Source organism: Schistocerca piceifrons, chromosome 1, assembly GCF_021461385.2.
Source record: "Schistocerca piceifrons isolate TAMUIC-IGC-003096 chromosome 1, iqSchPice1.1, whole genome shotgun sequence".
Lineage (NCBI taxonomy): Eukaryota > Metazoa > Arthropoda > Insecta > Orthoptera > Acrididae > Schistocerca > Schistocerca piceifrons.
In genome coordinates, this window is record NC_060138.1 from 246,676,696 (window position 1) to 246,697,999 (window position 21,304).

The following is a 21,304-nucleotide window of genomic DNA, read 5'->3' on the forward strand; positions in this document are numbered from 1 at the left end:
GTACACCCGGCTTTACGCAAGCGGTGATGTGGGGCATGGACATGTGAGTGTGTGGAAACCAGGCTTCAAAAACATTTCGCTCACCAGTTTAGCGGCAATTTCCTGATCATACGCGACGATTTGTCTGCATAGATGTAAACTGCGCCCATAAATTAGAGTGCATTTGCTCCAACATGCGAAAATTTCCATGTAAACCCTATGATTTGCCTTCTCAGAATTTTTGCGCAGATAAGTCATAGTGTGTGAATTGTGAACTGCTATTGAAATAAACGAAGAGATTTACCCGTGGTTGACCAGTTCGATTGTCGATATTATCGATCTATGTGTATGGTCGCGTTATTACTGGTTGGGTGGATATTTTCAATTTTCGATAGTACTTAGTCACCACCAGCTGTTACGTCCTGGAAATTGCAGAAAACGCAGAAGCACTTGCATGCGTAACATGGAATTAAAAATAACTACGAAAGAGGAATGTGTTACCGAATTGTTAATTTGCCGACCTGTTGGTTTCGTGGATGCTTCATAGGGAGATAACAAGCAGTTGAGACAGGTGTACCGTATCTGTCGAATTTAAAAAAAAAGAAGTGTCGCGAAACTGCGACGAAACAGGCATCGTTCAATAGTAATTATTGTAATGGACACTTAACGAGCTGATCAAGTCGACGATCTGCCCTTTAACATCAGCATGGACTTCGGAACATAAGTCACACATTGACGACATTGTTTATCACAATCTCAATACGAAATTATCAATTAAATGTACATAATCACAGCGTGACTAATTCGTCGTCGTCTGCATTAGATTAGCTCTCCTGTCAACACGAGTTGTTAATGAGATACAGCAGAAGCAATTTAAGAACTTGTTTGTCATCGGGCCGTACGGAGAACTGGAAAGTCACGCTCCTGTTAACGAGTATTTAGTTACGTGGAAGTGCGGAGGTAGTGCGTGCGGCGAAAAAATTTTGAATGTTTATCTGCCTCCTTTCGCAGTACTTCATCCAAAGGTTAGACGTTTTATATAGTAATGTATTATTTACATGTCAGCTCTTAACAAGGACGCCGAGATCACTAGTCCATAGGACAACAATTGCGAAAGTGCGAAAGCAGTATAACTATATAGGAGTTAGATCACTCTTGTTATTGCAACTTGATTATCTGAGCAGAGTTTTCATCCCAAATGTAACAACAAATTCTTAATGGCGTGTTTGCCAGAAATATATTAACGGAATGCCACATACGAGCCTGAAACTGCTGTTAAAAGCTTTTGGGTATGGAAGCACCCTCTTAATTGTCTTCAGACAGCCACACATTACGTCGCAACAATTTACATTATTGTCTAGTGAAATAACTGCAATCTTAAAAAAATAATAATTTAAAAGTTTTCACGTTCATTTATTTGCTGTGTTGTTAACCGATCGTATAGCGGTATCTTTAAACATCTGTAACATTTCGAGCGCATTTTCGAGGAAGGCAAGCAGCAGATTGTTACATGTTCCAGAATGAATTCGTTTTGCAGAATTGTTTCCACTCCATTTTATAAATGATCTACAAATACCAAGAACTGTTGCAGATCTTTATCTCCATTTCATCTGAAGATGTTCAAGCATTTGCCAAGGCTGGTTCTTTAACAAAACCAGTTATGATGAATTTCCCCAATATGTATATAAGTGAGCTGTCAGTGTTTTAACAAACCCTTAAACACAAAGAAATAAAAATAGCACCTAGGAACAGACAACGTCCCTTCAGCACTTCAGATCATTAATTCGAATTTAGAACTTGTCACAATAACGTAGTAACCCACCCCTATTAAGAGTTTCACATGCTGTTTACATTCTGTGGACACTCATCCTCTTACTCTATCTTTTAAAACTTTACGATTTCCTTTGCTGAAGAGAGGACATATGCCAGTGGGAGTTAATTTATGATAGACATACACACCAATCAATTATTGCTCAAGTATTTAAATTTTTTGAATCTGTTGGTGTTAAAAACTACTGAGATGACATACCAAGACTGCAAAAGGCTTTCTGTGAGTGCAGTATGTTCAGTGTTGGATTGTGTAGCCACTCGTTGCTGCAGAGAAGAACCAATTTCTTGATGACACATAGCCCTATATCCAGAAGTAGTCACTCACAGTGCTGGGTTACAATTAAAAAAAAGTGTGGACTGTCTTAAGGAATTAAATAGGCTGCAGTTAGAAAGCTCTTCATACTATTTTACGTTAAAAGTATAGTGTTTTCCCAAGAGATTAAACATGAGAGTTTTGGTTATATGTGGCTGTAAGACTGCTTTAACGGGCATGGTTTCTCCCATCTGCAAGGAGTGTGCAATTTGTTGCACTATTCAAGTGTGCATGATGGACTGACAGAAAGCCAGAGGCATGCCTTTGCAAACACTGCAGAGGCTGTCTTATTACACTATAGTGGACGGTTGAATCTTTGAATTGACCCTTGAGGTATACATGGATAGCACAAATGGTAGTACACTATCCATGAAATACAAACATTTGTGTTTTAACCCCACTCTGTACATAGTTTCTAATTCGTTACATGTAATCAACTTAATATATACTCCGTAAAAAGAAGAAAAATTTTCATGCCATGACAGACTGTGCTTGCAGTCCATTTAAGGCAACTTCCATATTTTTATCAACATTGTGGTTTCTTGCCAGCATCCACAGTATTTTCTTAACATTCTTCTTTAGTCCTGCTGCAATCCCCTTCTATTCTGTTTTGTGTGTGTGTGTGTGTGTGTGTGTGTGTGTGTGTGTGTGTGTGTGTGTGTGTGGGAGGGGGGGGGCATGCGTATGTGCGCACGCACACATATGTAAGCATATGCTTGTGTGCATGCACTTTCCTCTTCATTCATCATCCTATGTAAAAGCTATTGCTATCTTTGTAGTATTCCTCAGATGGTTTCTCTTTGCCTTGCATCTTCTGTGTTATACTTGAAGCATGCAAACTGAACTGCTGCACTATGAATGCAGTCATTCATATTGTTGTATAACTAGCAGAAGGTTACCCAACTATTATATGAAGATGGAACAAAGGAAGTTTCAGGTTTTAATTTTCTGCATGGAATGGACAAGAATGTGGAGAAAATTAGGCATAATCATGCATGGTCTTGTTGGAGAACCACCTAGCATTTGCCTGTGTTGTTTATGGAAATCATTACAAAATTAAGTCATGGCAGCTGGACACCCTGCTCATCCTGAATTCTCCTGGACAATGCTCAAATCCGAATTTTTAAGTTGCGTTTTGTTTTTGATTTAGGAAAGCAATAGTTTGGCATGCAGAAAATGTCAGCATAGCTGCATGTTCTTTCACGTTACAATGATTAGTGATTTATACACCACATAACATACACTTATTAATCATATGATCAGGATACAGGAAAAATGTCAAAAAATAGTTGTTTAATTCCTTAAGCCTTATGTAAGATAATAGCTAGTGCTATGGAGCGGTATTCTATTTTTTAAAATTTTTTATGAGTATGTACAACTATAGTTGCATAATAAGGCTAATGATCAGTGACATTGAGCCTAAATTATCAATTCATCTTTCATAAACTCCTGCACTGAGTGACACAGTTTCTTTTTCAATAGACTCGATGCATGTTCAGAATATTCTTGCCTTTTATTCTATTGAAAGTTTTCAGTCTCAAGTATTGGAGAGTCTTTTTATATAATTTTAATCCTTGGGTAGGAAGTATAAATTTATCTTTATTTATTGTATTATATGAATAATCAAAATGATTTTTCATTAATAATTCTGGTTTGTTACATTAAAAGATTATTGTTTTGTAGTTGTTGCGGGGGAGGGGTGGCAAGGGACTGTTAAAACTACCAGGTTTGCGAGTAAATGAGCAACAGGATTCTCTTAGACATGCAGCACATGTATTTCTGATGACACGTTCTCTGGAACTTAAATATATATAATATATTACCAGCATTTCCCAAAAATACAATGCCATACCAGCACTGATTCAAAATAAGTCTATTTTTCAATTGTCTTTGTGACAATGTCAGTGGCACTGGGTAATTGCATTGCAAATGCAAAGCTAACATATTTAGTTGATATGTACTCCCTTTGCATATTCCAGTATAAATTTTTATCCAGATTTAGACCCAGTAATGTGACTGGTTCCACTTCTGCTGTACCCTTTTTTATGACTTATTTTAATTTTGTGATTTCAATAGTACCATATGCATTTTTGAGGTGTTCAGAGACAATCTGTTTAACTGTTACCATGTTACAGAAAATATTAACGATGCAGTCAGATTATTTCTGCTTCACAATTTTCATTAAAACAAATGCTTCATCTGCAAATGGAACTGATGGAGAGTTGACATTAACAAAGAACCAGAAGCGAGTAGGATGGAATAGAGCCTTGAGGTACATTATGGTTACTTTTCTTAATTTTGAAGGATAATTTGCTGCTTTTGAGGAGGTAATTACTCTTTGTCTTGTGTCATGTAGGTACAATATAAGAACTGTAGCACACTGCCCCCTAAACCTTTGTATTAGCAAGTTATGATTTCCTGAGTTGAAAGCCTTTTCGAGGTCTCAGAAGATACCTTCCACTTTACTAGTGAGTTGCTGACCTTGAGAAAGAAGTCATAAAAAGACATCTACAGTACTGTTTCTGCTCTGGAGATCAGTTTCATTTGTTCAAACTAATCTTGTGTTTTCCAATAAAATATTGTATGTTACTTGCAATTACTTTCTCAAACACCTGTGATCAGACAGGAAGAAAAGTGTTTGAGTAATAAATTACCCTATCTTCCACAGACCCCTTCTTGAAGAATGACTTTATTCCTGGACATTTCACAAAATCAGGAAAACAAACTTGTTCAAAAGACTGATTTATTAAAACAGGCAGTGGATTGTTTTTATGTATTTATTTACATTTTATGGCCTTCATTGGACCACTCTAGCCAAATTTATACAAAGAATTTTTCACATCTTGGGTTGTCGGGTGTTCTGCCGGATATCAGCGTCGTACTTGCACGATATTTCGGTCACGTAGCTCGAGACCTTCATCAGGTGCGACCTGAGACTGCTCCTCGAGTGGATCTGGTCCAGTATTTATGCCTATGGACTTCCCCCTCCACCAACGGCTGCAGGCGCTTCCTCTGTGGTCCGCGCCCATTCCCTGTGACCTGCTGGAGCGTTGCTGCTCCGTTTTCCGTCCGCTGCGGTTCTAGGTGTTCCCTCTGCGGTCCGCGCCCACCAAACCCGCTCCTGGGGGTTTCATCTACGGTCTGGGGTACCAGGCGTTCCACCTGCGGTCCGCGCCCGCTCACCACGACCTGTTGGAGCGTTGCCGCTCCGTTTTTCATCTGCTGCGGCTCTGGATGTTCCCTCTGCGGTCCGCGCCCACCAGTCCCACTTCTGGGTGTTCCATCTTCGGTCTGGTGCTCCTGGCAGTCCGTCAGGGGCTCGTTTACCATCTCCATGTCTCTGGTTCTTCTGTTTGTGTAGTGTTGCAGCTGGCCCCGTTGCTCCTTTAACAATTCCAGAGCCGGATCCCAGGCTCTGCTTAGCTGGTACCCTGTGTCACGATTCATAAGATCGTCAGCCATTTTAATCTCAATCGATTCTCTTATGACACTGTCCCAAAATCTGGGTGTTTGTGCTAGAATCTTGGTATCCTCATACTTCATGGCATGATCTAGCTCTAGACAGTGTTCAGCAATGGCTGACTTAGTCACCTGTCTTAATCTAGTGTGCCTCTGATGTTCTTTGCACCTGATCTCCACAGTTCTTGTCGTCTGGCCAATGTAGGACATGCCACATTGGCAAGGTATATTGTAAATCCCTGGTTTTCGTAACCCCAGGTCGTCTTTGACACTCCCCAGCAGTCCCCCGATCTTGTTGGATGGACAGAAAACACACTTGATATTGTGTTTACGCAGGATCCTACTGATTCTGGCAGAAATAGAGCCAGCATAGGGCAGATATGCCACCTTCCTTGCTTCATCTTGGTCTTCTTCAGGAACCTGTGGTATAGTGGCTGGTCGGAGTGCCCTCTCAATTTGTCTGTCCATGTATCCATTCTTGGAGAAAACTGTTTTGAGACGTTCTATCTCTATGGGTAGATTCTCTTGGTCTGATAGGGCACGTGCTCTGTGGACCAAAGTCTTCAGAACCCCATTCTTCTGTGCAGGGTGGTGACAACTGCTGGCCTGCAGATATAAATCAGTGTGTGTAGGTTTTCGGTACACACTGTGGCCAATTGATCCATCTGCTTTCCTCTGGACTAGTACATCCAGAAATGACAGCTGGCCATTCTTCTCCAGTTCCATGGTGAACTTGATATTAGGGTGGCATGAGTTAAGATGTTCAAGAAACTCATTGAGCCTGTCCATCCCATGTGGCCAGATCACGAAGGTGCCATCCACATACCTAAAGAAGCATGTGGGTTTGAATGTGGCTGTCTCCAATGCCCTCTCCTCAAAACTCTCCATAAACATGTTGGCAACCACAGGGGACAACATGTTTATGGAGAGTTTTGAGGAGAGGGCATTGGAGACAGCCACATTCAAACCCACATGCTTCTTTAGGTATGTGGATGACACCTTCGTGATCTGGCCACATGGGATGGACAGGCTCAATGAGTTTCTTGAACATCTTAACTCATGCCACCCTAATATCAAGTTCACCATGGAACTGGAGAAGAATGGCCAGCTGTCATTTCTGGATGTACTAGTCCAGAGGAAAGCAGATGGATCAATTGGCCACAGTGTGTACCGAAAACCTACACACACTGATTTATATCTGCAGGCCAGCAGTTGTCACCACCCTGCACAGAAGAATGGGGTTCTGAAGACTTTGGTCCACAGAGCACGTGCCCTATCAGACCAAGAGAATCTACCCATAGAGATAGAACGTCTCAAAACAGTTTTCTCCAAGAATGGATACATGGACAGACAAATTGAGAGGGCACTCCGACCAGCCACTATACCACAGGTTCCTGAAGAAGACCAAGATGAAGCAAGGAAGGTGGCATATCTGCCCTATGCTGGCTCTATTTCTGCCAGAATCAGTAGGATCCTGCGTAAACACAATATCAAGTGTGTTTTCTGTCCATCCAACAAGATCGGGGGACTGCTGGGGAGTGTCAAAGACGACCTGGGGTTACGAAAACCAGGGATTTACAATATACCTTGCCAATGTGGCATGTCCTACATTGGCCAGACGACAAGAACTGTGGAGATCAGGTGCAAAGAACATCAGAGGCACACTAGATTAAGACAGGTGACTAAGTCAGCCATTGCTGAACACTGTCTAGAGCTAGATCATGCCATGAAGTATGAGGATACCAAGATTCTAGCACAAACACCCAGATTTTGGGACAGTGTCATAAGAGAATCGATTGAGATTAAAATGGCTGACGATCTTATGAATCGTGACACAGGGTACCAGCTAAGCAGAGCCTGGGATCCGGCTCTGGAATTGTTAAAGGAGCAACGGGGCCAGCTGCAACACTACACAAACAGAAGAACCAGAGACATGGAGATGGTAAACGAGCCCCTGACGGACTGCCAGGAGCACCAGACCGAAGATGGAACACCCAGAAGTGGGACTGGTGGGCGCGGACCGCAGAGGGAACATCCAGAGCCGCAGCAGATGAAAAACGGAGCGGCAACGCTCCAACAGGTCGTGGTGAGCGGGCGCGGACCGCAGGTGGAACGCCTGGTACCCCAGACCGTAGATGAAACCCCCAGGAGCGGGTTTGGTGGGCGCGGACCGCAGAGGGAACACCTAGAACCGCAGCGGACGGAAAACGGAGCAGCAACGCTCCAGCAGGTCACAGGGAATGGGCGCGGACCACAGAGGAAGCGCCTGCAGCCGTTGGTGGAGGGGGAAGTCCATAGGCATAAATACTGGACCAGATCCACTCGAGGAGCAGTCTCAGGTCGCACCTGATGAAGGTCTCGAGCTACGTGACCGAAATATCGTGCAAGTACGACGCTGATATCCGGCAGAACACCCGACAACCCAAGATGTCATTAGATCGCCGGGAAAGCCTGAAGAGTTACAAGAATTTTTCAGTTTCCTGTCGGCCCAGTACTTCTTCATTCTTTCGGATCTCATCCTTCCTTCTTCATCGGAAATCACCCTTCCTATTGTCTGTTTGTTGATTCTTGTTTTCAGTCTGGTTTGTTTGTCTGTGAGTTTCCTGATTTTGTCAGTTTTATTTCTTAGATTTTCCAATGTAATCTGTAGCTCATCCATACCTTCCTTGATTTCTGTAATCCATTTAATGTTGCACTTACTGTTCCACAATTTTTCTATAAATCTCGTGATGATCCTGTTCTCTGGTGTTCTGATTAGATGTCCGAAAAGTGAAATGCTTTTCTTCCTGATTGTTCTCATTACCGGTTCTATTTCCTTGTAGACTGTTTCATTTGTAGCTACTCTCCAGTGTCCATCTTTCTGGTACAATTTGTTGATGCACATTCTGATGATTCTTCTCTCTGTTTTGAGTATTTTTTCTATTTGTGCAGTGTTAGTTGTTTTGAAGATGGTTTCACTTGCATACATTATTTCTGGTTGAGTGACTGTTTTGTAGTGTTTTAATTTTGTTGCTATTGACGGGCTCTTTTTGTTGTAGGTGTTCTTGGTGATATATTGTGCTCTGATAAATTTGTTTGTTCTGTTATGCCATGTTGGCTTTTCATTGAGGTTATATGTTATGATTTCTCCCAGATATTTAAATTTATCTACAATTTTCATTTCTTGGTTTCCTAAGGCAATTTTGTTTATGATTGGTGGGTCAGTTAACAAGATGACTGTTTTTTCAAAGGATATTCCAAGACCAATTTTCTGTGCTATTTCCTGTAGTGAGATAAATTGTTTGGTTTCCTGAATACTGTTGGACAAGAGAGCAAGGTCATCAGCAAATCCTAGACAATTTAAACTTTTGTTGTCTTTGGTTCTTCCAGTTTGCATGTTCTTTGGGTTAATCTTGTACCATTCCCTCATTATGTATTCTAAAGCACAGTTGAACAGCAGTGGTGCCAAACAGTCTCCTTGTCGTAAACCTGTTTTTATGATGAATGACTCAGAGAGTTCCCCCCTGAACTTGATTTTGGTACAGTGTTGGTTAAGGTGAGTGCTATCAATTTGATTAATTTTATAGGGAGCCCAAAATTTCTTAAGATTTTTAACATTGAAGGAAGCAGACATGGATTCAGACATATGCTTTATTAACGTCCACGAGTGGGTTGGTTATTGTGTAATACACTAATTTACTGAACATTGTATATTGTAACAATAAGAACGTAAAAAATTGATGGTGTTGAATGAGAAGACATGAAGACTGACTTTTCTCTGCGGAACCTCAACTACAGATCTCAGGCCGGCCTCTAATTTCATAGAATGGTTAACAGTTTCGTACATGCTCACTTACTGAAGAAATCTCAGAGTTACCAAAAGCACTAAAGTAGTTTATTTTTTTGTTTATTTAATCGTATGGCTAGGACCCCCCGTCGGGCAGGCCGGTCCCCGGGTGCCCGTCTTTCAATTTGATGCCACTTCAGTGACCTGCAGTCAATGAGGATGATAGGATGATGATGAGGACAGCACAACACCCAGTCCTTGGGCGGAGAAAATTCCCCATCCCAGCTGGGAACTGAACCCGGGCCCAGAGGATTGTCAATCCGTCATGCTGACCATTCAGCTACTGGGAGCGGAAAGTAGTGAAGAAGTATTAAAGACTCATCGACCTTGTCAGCAGAGGCTGGTATGGGTTACCAAATGTGGAATTGCTGAACTGGGACTGGCTAACGCTCCTGTATTACTGTGAACTCCGTACATACTTCTGTGCCCACCACTGTATTCTTATTGATCAGTTTCTGTTTCAGTGAATTGGGACCTTGGCTTAAATTAATGGAAAAGATTGCAAAAACAACTATATTAAGGCAGAAAAATTCCTCAAGCTTAGATTTAGCTACATGCTGGCAGATGAAGGAGTGTTGAGGCGAAACATGTTACCTGACCTCTGTTTTAGATGTAGATGTTCCTGAGTCAGCAGTGTCCTATTAAGTCTATTCAGGCACATGATGCACTGTTTGTGTGGACTCTGTTTTTGTCTCATTACCTTCTTGTAGGTACTCCATGGAGACTGAAGTTCAACTGTACAACACTCCCACGAGCGTTCACCCGACTTATGTTTCGGAGAAGCAAATGGCAAGAATTACAGTACTGATATTAAGAGAACAGACAAACTGCCAAATGTATTTATTGTTGTTAAATGAGATGATTGAACTTTTAAGGAGCGGAAACCTGCTATACCCAGAAGATTTTTCAAGTACCAGGTGCAATTTAGAAATCTGTGCCAAAGTTATGAAATGCAACTGTTTAATAGGAAAAATTCAGAAACCTCTGAAATGCAAAATTGTGTGGCTTATATCTAACTGTCATTTGCTGGTCAATACCCTAGATTTTAGGTGAGATTTTCTTTCATATAAAGATGTCAAAGAAATGTGCCCACCACTGTATTCTTATTGATCAGTTTCTGTTTCAGTGAATTGGGACCTTGGCTTAAATTAATGGAAAAGATTGCAAAAACAACTATATTAAGGCAGAAAAATTCCTCAAGCTTAGATTTAGCTACATGCTGGCAGATGAAGGAGTGTTGAGGCGAAACATGTTACCTGACCTCTGTTTTAGATGTAGATGTTCCTGAGTCAGCAGTGTCCTATTAAGTCTATTCAGGCACATGATGCACTGTTTGTGTGGACTCTGTTTTTGTCTCATTACCTTCTTGTAGGTACTCCATGGAGACTGAAGTTCAACTGTACAACACTCCCACGAGCGTTCACCCGACTTATGTTTCGGAGAAGCAAATGGCAAGAATTACAGTACTGATATTAAGAGAACAGACAAACTGCCAAATGTATTTATTGTTGTTAAATGAGATGATTGAACTTTTAAGGAGCGGAAACCTGCTATACCCAGAAGATTTTTCAAGTACCAGGTGCAATTTAGAAATCTGTGCCAAAGTTATGAAATGCAACTGTTTAATAGGAAAAATTCAGAAACCTCTGAAATGCAAAATTGTGTGGCTTATATCTAACTGTCATTTGCTGGTCAATACCCTAGATTTTAGGTGAGATTTTCTTTCATATAAAGATGTCAAAGAAATGGCTGTCAATCAATTACAGGAGAAGTGTATGACTAAGCTTAAAAATGTGAAGAAAATTAGGAGTTGATGAAAACAGGTGTCTTCATTTTGACATATAATAAGCTACTTCTCCCAGACCATATTAAGACTGGCTTATGTCTCAAAGTAATATGATATATTATGGAGAAATACCACAGGTTTAGCTGTATTGCATTGTCAGAGGCAGGTAAGTAACAGTAGCACAAATATCTGTATTTGCAAGTGCCTCTACAAAGGTACACTTGCTTCCATACTACTCTCTCCTTCAGCCAGCCTGAAAAGTTGTCCACTGGAACAGCTATCCTCTTTTCCATGCTCCGCAGAGATTCTTCTGCAAACCATGCTGGTTTAGTTCTGTTGAGAGAAGACATGACAAAATCAAACTTTGTTTTAAACAGATAACATTGCTTTTTGAGGACATTGTTCTTGCCACTTGAACTGTTGGACCATGGCTTTGCTGGGTCGATGAACTGTTCCTGTGTTGATTAGCAGAATGACATCGTAGAGGAGAGGTGCTCATCAGCCTGATGACTAAGCTTGCACTATGTAACAGCAGGACATGTTTAGTACCAAGAACATTCATTCTGGATGCTGACAATATAGGTGTAATCCAGCACCTCTGAAAGCTGAAGTTGTTAAATCTTACAGCTCTGGCTGTACTTCTGAATGAGCTGACTAGGTAGAAAAACTGGAAGAAATGTAGTAATCATTGCCCAACGGTGATGTCCAGGCACTCCAACCTGCTATGAATTCTAGAGTGGGAGTCCCACCGTAGGAGAAACACTAGCCAGTTGGCTTACTTCTTAGATGTCAGCAGCTACAGGCATATGCCTCAGGTGAAGTCTGCATGTAGTCAATATTGTGCCTTTGCACCATTGTGTCATCTGCTGGGTGGTTACCTCCTGTTGATGGCCACATGCCTGGTTAGCCTGGTTTCAGTTAGCATTGCCCAACTAGCACACTGCCACTATGGGAGCGGTCAGCTGCATGAGCTGTTCTCTCTCATGTGTTGCTAACAATTGTGGCACCTTACGTCAGCTCTCTGCTACTGTGCTGTTACTAACATATGATGACCCAAGCATGCATCACGTTCCTCGCAGACTACTTCTAAGCTGGCACACTTCAGCGACTGTGGCCAACAAGTATCACCGATGGCAGCTATCTTCTCTCCAGCTACAATTCTGTATGTATAACTGTCATGAATTAATGTCTGTCTTAACCGTGTATGTTTTACTGACAGTTTACTGTTCAACTCCAGCTCACCGCCACAACTGCACCCAGGTCCAGATAGGGGAAATAGCACTCCATCACAACACAGTAGCAACTAATCCATCTACCACGGTAGGGGTCATATCCATCCTCTACGGAACTACCCATCCACATACTCTGATCTGCCTTGAAGTTTATGCCCTGTGGTCCAACACACTGCACTAATCTCTAAGGAGCCTTCCTAATAGTGTGCATTCTGCTGCAAGGCCAAATTTTATATACTGATACAACCACAGAGGCTTTTGGCAAAGCAATTATAGCCATATCCTATTTCATAGGGCTCGTAAGTTCAGTGTAGAATGCAGGAGAGCTTCTTTGGAGTTTGGAAAGTGGAAATACACACATCAAAAAAAGTTTTGCATCTCCCCGGTTCCCAGAACTCCTGAACATAGATGTTGACTGTGGATATTATATCACACACACAGTTCCCTTGACTGTTCAGAGATGTCACTAAACCCATCCAAAGATGTAAACAACCATGCATGAGCAGTGCCTATTAGACGGAGGGAGTCCGACAGCCGATCAGTTCCAGTCATTCCACCAGGAAGGAGGTACATGGTTCGTGTTGTCAGCCATGCCTAGATGGTCAATACCATGGTTCGATCGCATCCGCATAGTTACTTTGTGCCAGGAAGGGCTCTCAACAAGGGAATTGTCCAGGCGTCTCGGAGTGAACCAAAGTGATGTTGTTCAGACTTGGAGGTACAGGAACTGTTGATGACATGCCTCGCTCAGACTGCCCAAGGGCTACTACTGCAGTGGATGACCGCTACCTATGGAGTATGGCTCGAAGGAACACTGACAGCAATGTGACCATGTTCATTAATGCTTTCCGTGCAGCCACAGGATGTCATGTTACGACTCAAACTGTGCGCAATAGGGTGCATGATGCACAACTTCACTCCCGACATTCATGGTGAGGTCCATTTTTGCAACCATGACACCATGCAGCGCAATAGAGATGGGCCCAACAACATGCCGAATGGACAGCTCAGGATTGGCCTCATTCTCCTCACCAATGAGCATTGCATAAGCCTTCAGCCAATCGTCGGAGACATGTTCTGAGGCAACCCCGTCGGGCTAAACATCATAGACACTTTGTCCAGCAAGTGCAGCAAGGTGGAGGTTCCCTGCTGTTTTGGGGTGGCATTATGTGGGGCTGACGTCACTGCTGGTGGTCATGGAAGGTGCCGTAACGGCTGTACGATATGTGAATGCCATCCTTCGACCGATAGTGCAACCATATCGGCAGCATATTGGCGAGGAATTTGTCTTCCTGGATGACAGTTTGTGCCCCCATCATGCACATCTTCTGAATGACTTCCTTCAGGATAATGACATTGCTCGACTAGAGTGGCCAGCATGTTCTCCAGACATGAACCCTATCAAACATGCCTGGGATGGTTTGAAAAGGCGTGTTTATGGACGACGTGACCCACCAGCCACTCTGAGGGATCTACGCCGAATCGCTGTTGAGGAGTGGGACAATTTGGACAAACAGTGGCTTGATGAACTTCTGGACAGTATGCCACGATGAATACAGGCATGCATCAGTGCATGAGGACTTACTACTAGGTATTAGAGATACCAGTGTGTACAGCAATCTGGACCACCACCTCTGAAGATCTAGCTGTATGGTGTTACAACATGCAATGTGTGGTTTTCATCAGCAATAAAAATGGAAAAAATGATGTTTATGTTGATCTCTATTCCAATTTTCCATACAGGTTCCGGAACTCTCGGAACTTAAGTGATGCAAAACTTTTTTTGGTGTGTGTAGGGAAGCTTCAAGGCAACTCGTGAGAGATGTCTGGACAGTTTAGTTGGTAAGAAGAATCCCTGCAGAAGGATAGGGCTCACATGTGAGTCCCATTCTGGCACACAGTTTTATTCTGAGAGAAAGTTTCCCAACAGTGGCCAGTCTGCTGCAAAATGGAAGTTTTCATGTGGAGAAATCAACTGGTTTGCAACCAGTTATAAAGTTTCCACTGTGTTGCTATAGGTCAGGCAGAGATTAAAACAAAAACGGGTCTAAAACATCAGACAAAACTTATTCATCAGGTACTCTATGTGACAGCCATTGTACAGAAACAATGAAGTATCTAGTATGCTTAAAAGAATAATCTAGTTCCTCAAGTAACACAAGGTTATCAGAGGACCCAAACTCAACAGGAAAGTAAGTGGACAGGATAAAAAAATCATCTGTGAAATAGATCTCACATTGCAGTGGGAAATGAGCAGGTTCAGCATACATCTCAAAAAACTGAAACTCTAGGAAGACCCACAAGTATGTTTGCTTCTCTAGAATAAGTGCATTTTTAATCATGTAACACACTTGAGCTAAGAGGCTGCTATCACTACTTAAAGGTTGGCTTCACAGAGAATATGTCTAAAAGTGGAATGGCTTCCTGTATAAAAAAAACATTTAATGCCCCTTACATGTCGTAGGCATCCAAACAGTGGCTGCTAATGCTTGTATTTTTTTTGGATCAAAGTATGTCTCAGTTAGTTTAAAACACAAGAGGCTACAGATTATGAATTAATCAATGACCTTGTAACACATCTGTGCCTACTCTTTCTCGCATCCTTTAATGTATTTGATATGCTAGGAGACCCAACATCAGATTTTCTCAGGTGTCAAGTTGGTGAAATTCCCATGATGTCCTATAAGCTATGTATGTGCAATAGGTGACACAACATGCAATTTGGTGTTGCTACAGAACCTTCCTCTGCCACAATTTTGTTTCCCCATCATTGTAGGTTCCTCGTAGTGGGAAGTTTTTAATGATTTTCATTCCATTAACCATTCTCCAGTCAGAATTTGTCTATTTGGTCAGAGTAGTTCATGAGAGAAAGCTACAGAGATGGATAGCGAGCAGAGCAAACTGCACACTGAACAGCAAATTGCTTTATTGTGAATAGGATCTCTGTGACTGATGTTCCTGATTTATGTATCCTGTGACTTCTGAAAATGATTTCAGGAAAGGGCTGAGGTGCTTCCTTTACTTGAGCTGCGATCAGTTTCTCCCTCTTATTTCTACACTTGGACTCTCTTTCATTTTTAATGACCTCAGAATTCCTGGCATATTAAACCCTTTACATGTTTATGAGGCAGCATCATGAACGTAGTAGATCTCATCACAAGTATTATACACCAGGCTGATGAATTGTCACTGTCACAACTCTGCAGATGACAACAGGAGGCGCCTTGTTTCCTAGGACTGAATTTGTATGACAGTTTAAAAGGGTATTATCTAGGCATAGTTTTATCATAACTTAGTACTCCAGCATCGACTGAATACTTTACCAGACTTTGCTAGTATGGTGCCTATATGGCTAATTCTCAGTCAGTATCTAAAATAGTTGATAACAACAGACAGTGAAGGATTGGTTAAAACTCACTTGCCATGTTTTCCTTCCTCAACTTGATATGTCACATGTGCCAGCCTGCAACATACTATCTGTTGCCACCATGTAACAGGGTTACTCATTCATGGCTGGAGTAATGGTTACTCTCCTTGTTTTGCTGCCCTACTGGCACATACAACTGTCTAAAAAGTTTCTGGCCTTTGATTTTCCCGCATAAAATAGAGACAATAGTGCAGCGCCACTGTACACAGTAAAGGAAGAGACCTTTATGCACATGCATGAATTTTGTCCACGCCTTCTAGCGTGTCAGTCGTTGCCTGTCGGTCACTGAGTGAGGTGCTACACAACGTGTTCATTGGATTACCAATGCTCTCGAGATGACTGAACGTGTTGAGCAAAGATACTGCATAAAATTTTGTCAAAAGCTTGGTGATTCTCAAAGCAAAACAATTTGTAAGATTCAGCAGGTGTTTGGAGAAGATGTGATGGGTGAACACAAATTAAGGAGTGGTTCAACCAATTCAAAAATGGCCGCACATCAGCGGAGAGTGACCAGCATTCTGGCAGGCCCCAAACTGCTCAGAGTGCAGCTGTTGTTGAAAGTGTGTAAAATTTGGTGATGGCAGATCGTCTTTTGACCGTGCGGGAGATTGCCTAAGAGGTTGGAGTGAGTAAAGATTCTGCACATGCAATTTTGCATGATGATTTGAACATGCACTGAGTGACTGCAAAATTCGTGCCCAAGTTGTTGTCCCTGGAATAAAAAGACCTCCATTTTGATGTTGCACAGGACTTTATGGACACCGCGAGCACTAATCCTGGGTTTCTGAACACCGTGATAACTGGAGATGACAGTGAAAAACTGGCAACTGCATCACGACAACGCTCCCACACATTCATCCCAATTGATCCAAAATTTCTTTGCCAAACGTGGAATTACAGCCGTTCGCCATCCTCCCTACTCTCCAGACATGGCTCCATGTGACTTCTGGTTGTTTCCAAAATTGAAGATGCCACTGAAAGGATCCCATTTTGAGAGTAGAGAAGAGATAATACGGAACATGCTGACGGAGCTGAACACCATTCCAAAAGAAACCTTACAGAGGTGTTTCTGGCAGTGTGTGCAAGCACAAGGGGCCTACTGTAAAGGGGATTAGGGCCAAAGGTCAGATACTTTTTAAGACAGGCCTTGTACTATTAAACCAAATATTGCATTAGATGAGTGTAATTTGGTACTGTTCTGTCAAATGGAACATACAACTGCATTGAAGGGGGGGGGGGGGGGGATTGTAACAAGATAGAAACTGATGTTTCGTCTTGGCACTGGGCATCTCATGAAACATAGTATGAGCAGTATTTGTTTAAGCTGACTCCATCTACCCATTACAGTTACCTGGCAAAACAAAGGACAAGATGCACCTAGTGACTCTTATGAGAAAATAGAGTCAGAGATAGAGATGGGAAAATTTTAATGACTGGGCAGAAGTCATGAGTGGCATCTAACAGGGTTCAGTGTTGCATCCCCTCTTATTCATTGTTTAGGTGAACCAAGATCCACTTAACATACATCAAGCAGATTCAGTACTCTCTGAAGATGACACAAACATATTTAATTTTGGAATTACAGAAACAGAAGAAACTGTTACACACATTTCTCATGGAGTTGTATTGTGGTTCTCAGAAAATGGTCTGTACTGCAATTTTTTTAAAAGTATATTCAGTGGAGTAAAAACAACAATAAATGTAGTACATGATGAATGAGAATCACCAAATAGAACAGAATGTTCCAATTTTTGGAACTATGTATTGGCAGGTATTTGAGCAAGGGGAAACAGATTAAGCTGCTCAAACTGTCAAATTCATCTTTTGATCCACGCATAACTGCTTGTATCTGAAACAAAAGAATCACCTTAACGTGCTTGGGTATTTAGACTCATTAACGTCTTACATCATGATGAAATAGGGTTTTTTTTTTTTGTCAATGTGGCTATGTGTGTGAATGTATCCACTTTTATAGAACTAGAGCCAGAACTCAAAGGCTAGTGAACACTGTTCTCTGTTACATTTGTCTTGCACCACACATCATTCTACTATTGGTGAGTGATTGCTTTTGTCTTATTTTATGTATTGTTCCATAACGCAATATACCTCTTCAAGGAGGGACTGATGACCTCAGAAGTTAAGTCGCATAGTGCTCAGAGCCATTTGAACCTCTTCAAGGATTTAATTAGGCTATCCTAATTGCATCCAAACAACACACACACACACACACACACACACACACACACACACACACACATTCACCAATGAAATCCATACTTCCACACTAATATTATAAATGTGAAAGTAACTCTGTTACACTTCATGACTTAACTGCTGAATTGGTTTTGATGAAATTTGCTTTGGCGATAGTTTGAACACTGAGGAAGAAAATAGGTTGCTTTAGAAAATGTGTAGTGTGAGATATTTATTGATTTGAAGATGTACAGCGAAACATGGAACAATAATTACTCATTGAGAAAGTTTTGACTTATGATTTTCGAACTTTATCATGACTGCTTTTCGTGTTTGATATGTTCTACATAATAAGATTCAGCATAATGAATACAAAGCTTATACACTCTTGAATGTGTTTAGTCCACATTTCCATCCTAAAACCAGTCACATGCCCATCACATTCTAGCCGCTGAGTGTCAGGTGCCTCTTATACAGGGTATGGCAGTGTTCATAGCATAATTTGACTTGCATAGTACAATGATGTACTGCAGGAATGCATGCTAGCTCGTGCCGCATTTGTGCACTAAAGAGCTGCCATTTCGAATGTGACAGTGATATGGAGCGGTGGAGTGCACAGCATCGTGCCTTTGCTGTTGAAAGTTATTTCAAGAATAATGACTCCGTTATTGCTACCCAGCATCTGTTTCAGCAACATTTCAACTTAGGGGCGTCATGGGAAAGTTGCAAATGGACAGACCATTGTGAGGTGGGTACGTGCACCGCTTGTCATCATGCACAAACTGTGCATCCGATCGCTCATTCAGCAGAATATTGCACGAAGATCTCCATTTTCACCCATATAAGCTGCAGATTGTTCAGGAAATTAGGCCTCGGATTGGGTTGTACATGAAACATTCTGCTTAACCATGTGTGATCTCCATAGCCAAAATTCACAAATGTTGCACACCATCCTAATAGCAGATGAAGCTCATTTCGAGTTATGTGGTTCAGTGAATAAACAGAATATGTGTTATTGGAGTGATGTAAACCCACATGAACTGCACATCAAGCCCTTGCACAGTTCTCGTGTCACAGTGTGGTGTGGAGTTGTGTCCTTTGGGATTATTGGCTCTTACTTCTTTGAGGATGACAGCGGTGTGGCTGTAACTATCACCAGTGAACGCTACCTAAGGATGCTGCTATACTTTGTTCTTCCCCAGTTAGGTATGGTCGATGTGAATGAGGAACAATTATGGTTTCAACAAGACAGATTCACCTCGCATACAGCCAGAATGTGACAGACATTTCCCGGTAGAGTAGTTTCCCATTTTGGTGACATTTCATGGCCGCCTCACTCACCTGACCTTCCATGGGCAGACTTTTTCCTTTGGGGCTACCTGAAGCAAGAAGTGTTCTGAACACGTCGTGCCACTATTCCTGAGTTGAAGGATCACATCAGAACTGCTGTTGGCAATGTCCCAGGGAATACGTTATGCCGAGTTATGGAAAGCTTCCAACACCACCTAGATGAAAGTGTTGAGCAGAGGGGGCATCATTTGACAGGAGTTATATTCAAAAAGTAATCCATGCAATGGACAGTGACTTACATGTTAGCAAATGGCATACCTTTAATTATTAATTGACATAAGAGGTAATGAATAAATTACAGTTACTGCCTGATGGTGTGTTTTTAATATGCTACTATGAACGGTGCCGCACCCTTTAGTTTCTGAGATGATTGAGGACTCACAACAGCAGCATCGTTTGAATTTCTGTATGACAAACAGAGAGATGTTGTGTCCTTAGATGTAGAACATGGGGGACTTTTAGTGAGACTGTATTTGATTATGATATGTGAACGCAGCCATGGGTAACAGGCATACATGTGGGGGTAGCTTTCTTTATTGCATGAACAAATATTATAAAATTTGCACTGCACCAAACTACAATTTATTTATTTTCTGTTGTTGTCAGTTTAAAGCTACTTAATAATTTTAGAAAGTCCAATTTTATGTTAGTCATATCACTCTTCATAACAAAACTACTGATGTTGATCAAGAGGTCTTGGTGTTGTGGTTACAGTTTCTGCCCCTCAGTTATGGAGTCCCGGCTTTGATTCCTGGCTGGGTTGGATTTTCCCCTCTGGGGAATGGGTATGTGCGTGTTGTCCTCATCATCGTTTTATCATGATGGACATGCAAGGCAGCAAAGTGACATTAAATAAAAGACTTGCACCAAGCAGCTGAACATCCAAAATCTTCCTGCCAATAAAGCCATAGGCACATTTCATTTCATGTTACTGGTGTGGGAGCACAATTGCATGTAACAGCTAGAGTACAATTCTTACACAATCCTCAGTGTGTTTATCTATATTTCCATGCTAATATTGTTACTTGTGAAAGTAATTCTGTCAGTTACATTTCCACAGCCAAACTGCTGAGCCAATTTTGATGAAATTTGCTATGGAGGTAGCTTAAACTTTGTGAAAGAAATCAGGCTACTTTAGGATGTAAAAAGAAAGAAGCCAACCCCCTAAGAGGGCGAAGTAAGAAGTAAGGAATGGAACATCTTTTTTTTTCTTGAGTGAACATGAACCATGTCAAAAAATTATTACATCTGTTACTTAATGTACACATGTTGTATAATGTATAGATGCCCAAGCCCCCCTGCATGCTCTGCTCAGCAGTGACGCTGAATGCATCATGTTGTCATGCATCGAGGGGGGCCGAGGGGACTCCCATCAAGAACTTTGCTTACCCGAAGAGGCAGATATGTGAAGGCAGCTGACATTATTGCACGTACAATAGCTTGCTTACTTACTCACCATCACTCTTTATAACAAAACTACTGACACATGAGTATAGCTATGGGTAATAGCTAGTTCAAATACTATTCTAAAAGAATAATGATGTACATGCCTATAAGAACATGTACCATAGTTGCTTGGTATTAATGTTATTAAAGACATAAGAAAGGTGATTGATGTGCTGCAAAAAATCTTTGCTCATTTGCCCAATATCGTAAAAGGCCTGACAAATGTTGTTGTTGTGGTCTTCAGTCCTCAGACTGGTTTGATGCAGCTCTCCATGCTACTCTATCCTGTGCAAGCTTCTTCATCTCCCAGTACCTACTGCAGCCTACATACTTCTGAATCTGCTTACTGTATTCATTTCTTGGTCTCCCTCTACGATTTTTACCCTCCACACTGCCCTCCAATACTAAATTGGTGATCCCTTGATGCCTCAGAACATGACCTACCAACCGATCCCTTCTTCTA

The 21,304-nt window shown here is 41.6% G+C and overlaps 1 protein-coding gene across 2 annotated transcripts in view; it reads left to right on the forward strand.

Annotated features, from left to right (window-relative positions):
• The first annotated feature begins 336 nt into the window (after positions 1–336).
• Positions 337–21,304, forward strand: part of LOC124784161 (adipocyte plasma membrane-associated protein-like) — a 111,309-nt gene continuing 90,341 nt past the window's right edge. The window contains exon 1 of one of the 2 annotated variants that reach the window (XM_047254080.1): positions 337–433. The gene's annotated coding sequence lies outside the window, so the exon portion shown is untranslated. The other variant, XM_047254079.1, reaches the window with a different exon arrangement.